We start from the raw sequence: 6,571 nt of genomic DNA on the forward strand, positions 1-6,571 counted from the left end.
CAATCTTGTTCTGGCCTGAACTCATTAGCACAGCTAACCTCCCAAGTGCTAAGATTATAGATTTGAACCACCCTGTTCCACCTAATTTTTAAGTCTTACTGATTTTGCTTAATGCTTTTAAAGATCTGTCATCGATAACCATGCATATCAAAAATACAGCCTAGGGTACTGTGCTGGGCAGCTAGGGTGAATAATAAAAAATAATGTATTTTGTGTAAAAATGCCACAATGAAACCCATTATTTTGTATGCTGACCAAAAAAAAAATAAAAATAAAAATGAAAACTGTATGACCTATCCAGGCATGGTGGTATATGCCCAAAGCTCTATTGTGTAAGAGGTAAAGCCAGCTGGGTAACATAGCAAGATGCTGTGTTCCAGCAATGCACCTGAAGTAAGTTTCCCTTTCCCACCTCAGCACATGGACGAGTGCTCACGATGAAAGAACACTTGCTTCGCTTGTTTTTCCCTCCGTGCCAATGAATTAGATGTGACTGGCTGACACATGCAGGGCTAGTTCTTCCCAAAAAAACCTCTTTCCAAAATACCAGAATTGAAGTTTGGGGGGAGGATCAGCTCTGTTTTCAACACTGCTCTTCAGTCACGTAGCCATTCTCCGTTCTGCCCCCACCCCTTCTGAGACATGCTTTCTCTAGAGCCCAGGCTGGCCTCAGACAGTCCTAGCTCAGTCTTCCGAGTGCTGGGACAATACGTATATGCCTCCACCGCAGCTACCCTTTCATTCTCAGCACTGTAGTTCTTGGGGTTGATGTAGGTAATGTGTACACATAGCTTACATCCTGTTTGAGAGTTGTGCCATAATTGCTTTTTTACTGCAGTTTATTGTTTGTAGGAGAGAGCAGAAGCAGGAGCTTGTAGAAGGTGATATCAGCAAGGCAAGAAACTGAGGTGAGCCTCAGCCAGCAGAGATACTTCTGGGTGGGATGAGGTGGTGGAAGGGGAGCAGCCAACTCTACATTTGGGCCTACCTTCAAGGCACACCTCTTTCTGAATTCCCCAGTCTCTTTATCTCCTTAGAGTTATTCTAGACATGGTGGTCACACATACTTTCTAGTAATAGAAACCACTGTAGTTTGTTTTTATTATTCCCTGTGGTGCTGGGGATAGGTTCAGGGGTTCACATGTTAGACAAGTGTTCTAACACTATGCTACACCCTCAGCTACCCTCCTTTTAAATTAATTTTTTAGCATTACTTTTTCCTCCCTTCAAACTTTACCATATAATCCTCCCTACTCGCCATCAAATTCTGTTATTGTGTATATACACGCATGAGTGCACATATTCCTAAATATAACTCCTTCGAATCATGGTCTCTTTGTTGTGTGGAGACATATATAAAAAAAAGATGTGTGTCATCTTTATTCAGTTCATGTTTAGGCAATCTGTTGGTGAGACTTAATGGGTAAACATTTAAGAAAATACCATGTAAAACTGCCATCAAGGAGCATTAAGGAGCCTAGGTTTTTTTTTTTTTTTTTTTTTTTTGGTTTTTCGAGACAGGGTTTCTCTGTGGCTTTGGAGCCTGTCCTGGAACTAGCTCTGTAGACCAGGCTGGTCTCGAACTCACAGAGATCCGCCTACCTCCACCTCCCGAGTGCTGGGATTAAAGGCATGCGCCACCATCACCCGGCAAGGAGCCTAGGTTTTACAGATGCCTTTATTCCATGAAGAGCTTGAAACTTGTTACATACTGACAACGAACAGTGAACCACTCAGGCTACAAGTGACTGACTGCTCTGACCAGAACTAGGATATTTTGTTATTAGTCCCCCAAGTTGGTCTGGCTACTTTAAATCCCAGGACAGCTGAAGATCTGACCAAAGACTGCAGCATCTGGATTCTTTTGCCAAAGATCACCAAGTTTAGCAGTATTGCCACCAGGGCAACTTCTCATTATATCTCACCACATGCCTGGCCTGTTCATGTCACTCTGGAGGTAGCTAAAGTCCACTGGTCACAGATTTAGGGTCCTTGTGCTTAACTATCCCTTGATGCTCTAAAAATTCATCAGAATGGTTTCAGTAAGGATTCTGTGTTTTGATAGGTAGGCAGCAACCTGACCACACATAGCATTCCAAATTGCATAGAAATCAGGGGACAGAAGCCATGCAGTTAATGTTAAGTTTGGTGTGTATGTTGACGTGTGTTCACGTGTGTTGTGGCAAAGACCAAGGTTGATGATATGGGTCTTCCTCCTCCTTACATAATGAGGCTTGCTGCTCATCTAGCTGGCCAGATGGTATGGGTCATTTCCTGTCTTTTGTGTCCTGGGTGACTCGTGAGCCCTTGTGGCTGGGGATGAAGCTGGATGGTAGAGTAGAACACTTGCCCAGAATGCACAAGACCCTGGAGCCAGCACTGTCTTCAGCCACTGTCTCCCAGTACCTCTAGTTCAGCCACTTCAGTCCCCTCTGCTCCCCCTCCCCCAGACAGTCCCAACAATGAGCCCACCAGGAGACTCGGGAGATGTTTAAAGTTTATGTGACAGTATTTCCAATAACACGAGCTGTGCTGATGTACCAATGACATATCCCCCTCCAGGTGTTCTTAAAATCCTGTAAGCAAACTGATGGTGAAGGAGTGAGTCTGTCCACCCTGAGCTTCTAATTGTCATGGGAAAACGCAGCATGACTGCTCTAACTCAAAGACCAGAGAGATGTAACTTTGGGAAACATGGAGCTGGAAAGCGCTAGGAGGAAACATTTGGGGACAACTGGACTGTATGTATGTGATAAGACAGTGTTAGTGTTAGAGTTCTTAGGTTCAACAGCTAGAGTAACTGTACTGCCTGGGAATACAAAATATTTAGGAATGAAGCGTGACAGCAGCTGACTTGAAATGATTCAGGAAAAAAAATTAAAATGCTAACTGTTGACTAAGCTAGTGACATTAATATTCTTTCAGCTGTCAAATCATCAAAAGTTGGAAGAATGTTTCAATATAAATTTGAAGAGGAATATACTGAGGATTTATAATTGGATGTCCAGCAAGATCTCATGAACTCTGAGACTAGCCTGAAACAAACTGTCTCAAAAGTTAACAAGCGCTGGGTGGGGTTGGTTGACTAGAAACAAATCTGTAGAATATGGAAAAGTTAAGTGAAAATAACACAGGCCTGTAATTCCAGCACTTGGGAGGAGGTGAGAGGATTAGAGGAGTTCAAGATTACCCTTGGCTGCACAGCACTCCGTCTCAAAACAAGGTGAAGAGCCAGCATGATCCCTTCTATAAATCATACAATGAAAAAAATAAAAGGCACTAAAGTATGAATAGTGGCCATTACCAAGACACATCAGAGAGAGGAGTAGTTAACAAGTAAATTTTTAATTTTAATTCATTGTTAATAAATGAATGAAAGTATCATGCTGGGTGGTGGTGGTGCACACTTTTAATCCCAGCATTTGGGAGGTAGAAGCAGGTAGATCTCCGTGGTGAGTTCAAGGCCAGTCTGGTCTACAGAGCTAGTTCCAGGACAGCTAGGGCTGTCACACAGAGAAACCATGTCTTGAAAAAAAAAAGGGAAAAAAGAAAGTATCATAGAGGGTGTGAACACTGACAGAAGTCCAGCCCAGGCTAAGGAGCTGGTGCCGTGTGTAGCACCACATAGGAAGGGCAGCATACAACAGCAGGGGCAGTAATGAATGGAAATCCAAGTGATTGCCCCATGTGTGAACCTCAGCTACCTAAGTTCAAAGCCAACCAGGGCTACATGAAGTCCAGTCTCAAAAATAAAATATAGTATTAAAAGTAGGCGAGACATCAGACTCTGGTTTAGGAAACTTGTAGTACAGTGACTAGATGGTCACCTGCAGTTAAAGAAGTAACCAGGGTGAGTCCACAAAGGACCTCGTAATCTAAGGAACATGTTAGCCACTGTGGGATTTTCTGAGGGCAGACACCTAGGGTGTACTGAAGAGGATGAACCTGATGGTTACCACAAGAGCTCATAAGGGAAAAAGATCGGAGACTGGGATAAAGTAATGGACAGAGAAGGTCTCTAACTTGGTATCAATTATTCACACAGGTGAGCTGCCATTGAAACCAGGAATAAAACGAGGGTCCAAGATTTTTAAGGGGTGTCATAATTCCCATTTGGAACATGGTGAATTTAGGGGCTCGTGGGATACACAAACAGGCAAACAAGATGAGTAAAAGGGTAAGAAAAATGCCATGCTGGAGCCAGGACTCACAGCTAAGGGCCTATGAGGTGCCTCCTCACTCTAGCAAGTGAGTTAAAGCTGATTGTGTTCCTGGGATGGGTCTTCATGTGCTGAAGCCTGCATGAATTCTGCTCCTTCAGCAATAGTGCAGCTGGGGTTGTAAGTAGACAGGGAAGCAGACATACATCTATCACTTGAAATTCCCTTATCTAGTGCAGTATATACGACTTTGAGTTTTAGAAGTGATAATAAAGCCAAATGAGCAAATTTCAGACTTTTATTAATAAGTTCAATGAATAAATGCCAAGGTAAAGGTTTAAGCAAGCAATTCCCAACATGCATCAGTGAAATCAGGGAGGGGACAATCAAGCAAAATAGGCAGAATCACTTTTCTTAAGTCCTAAACAGTGAGGTGAATGGTTGCAGAATTCAGCATTGGGCAAATCTGGGTTCTGAATCATCTGGTTGGTTACAGATGGGCATGTGATTGGTTGCTGGGCCTAAGTCCTTTAATGGCTAAAATAAGGGAACCGAGAGTGCTCACATTGCGGGAGCTGGATGCAGTATTTAGAATAAGTCCTGAGAGAGCCCCTCAGGTCTTCCTCTCTGGCTGCCATTCTTCCCTTGAAGGCTGGAGCCCTAGAAAAGGTGTATTCAGGCAGTATTTTGTCACATAGCAAGAGGTCAAAGCCCTGTGAGATGGCCTGTCAGAGTGCTGTTATCTCTATAGAGTAACTGCTGAACAGTCAGTCTCACAATGAATGGGGCATCTTCGAAACTGAAGGGACAATGTCTGGTCTGTGGAGGGCAAGAGTAACAGAATAATGCATCAACTGGAACTCTTGCCAGAACTCTGGGGACAAAAAAACCTCCTGTGGTGTTGCTAGAGGACAGGTTCCAGCTCCACAGAGATCGCAGCAGAATCAGGCATTACATAGTCACCCCTGACAACCTTACTGGAGTATTTGCATTGGGCTGGGTCTGACACTCTGGGTTTCCATTTTTAGTAAAAGAGCCTAAGTTGTTTGCCTAACTTACGTGAACAGAGTTTGTTATCAAGAACTACACCAGGCCCGGTGGTGGTGGCAGGTGGTGGTGGCAGCGTGCGCCTTTAATCCCAGCACTCAAGGCCAGCCTGGTCTACAGAGCAAGTTCCAGGACAGCCAGGACTGTTAGACAGAGAAACCCTGTCTCCAAAACAAAACAAAAACTTTTATCAGTCTGTTTGTTTTGGGATATCTGTTCACACTGACACTCTTCCAAAAAAATTTAACCATGAATCAGGGGGCAGAGTTAGCAACTAGCTGACAAGAATTACCCACAGAGGTTTTGGAAGACCTAGGATACACACAGAGAGAAACACGAAGTCGTAGCCATAGATTCTGGAGTGAAACAGTTGTGGCCTTTTTGGCTCTGGGAATCGTGGAGGGGCAGAGTTAGCTGATTGTTACTACATAACTCTTTGGATCTATCAGGTTTTCACTCCAATACCTGACTCCAGAGTTTTAGCTACTAATAGAACAATGTAAGTAAACGCTTCATCAGCCCTCAGTAATTGACCAGTGGAGTCTAAGTCTCAGACGTGGATGTGACAGCACAGCCACAGTGATCACTATACATACGGACCTGGCCCTGAGGGGCAGAAGGAGAATCCCTGCTAAACACACCCAGACCAGAGGATCCCTAGCCATGGAAACTTGTAACATGAAGTAGAACAAGACTCATAACCAAGCAGGACAGTGCATAGTGGCACACACCTATAGTCTCAGCGCTTGGGAGACAGAAGTAGAAGTAGAATGAAGGAGTAAGGCTACCCTCAGCTTCATAGTGAGTTCGAGGCCAGCCTGATCCACATACCAAGTTCCAGGCCAGCCAGAGCTCGAGTGAGTCCCTGTTTTAGAAAAAAGGAAAAGAAAAAAAAAAGTACATGAGTATTAAGAGGAAAAAATTCTACAAATTAGATATTATTGATATATTTTAGATGAGATAGTAGCATTCATACTTATTCCTAGGAGATATGTTTATGTAAACACAAGCAAGTGTCTCGATTTGCATGTCTCTCATCAGCACAGTAACGTGGTCTAATTAGAAAGCACATGTGGACAATACCATAGCTAATGGTTAACCAAGTAAAAGGTATGAGGATGCTGAACAGATTAGGATATTTCAACTTTCTGTAAATTTGAAAACTTTAAAAACAAAAAGAGGGGCTGAAAGATGGCTCAGCAGGTGAAGACTTTCCCCGCATGCACCTGATAACCTGAGTTGGCTTCCTAGAATCCAGTCAATGTGGAAGTAGGAAACCAAGTCCACTAACTTGCCCTTTGACCTCCTCACATGAGCAACTTAGTAAGTGTGCCCACATACATGCAATTAAAAAAAGTTTTAAG

The sequence above is a fragment of the Microtus ochrogaster genome, chromosome 8, assembly GCF_000317375.1.
Source record: "Microtus ochrogaster isolate Prairie Vole_2 chromosome 8, MicOch1.0, whole genome shotgun sequence".
Classification (NCBI taxonomy): Eukaryota; Metazoa; Chordata; class Mammalia; order Rodentia; family Cricetidae; genus Microtus; species Microtus ochrogaster.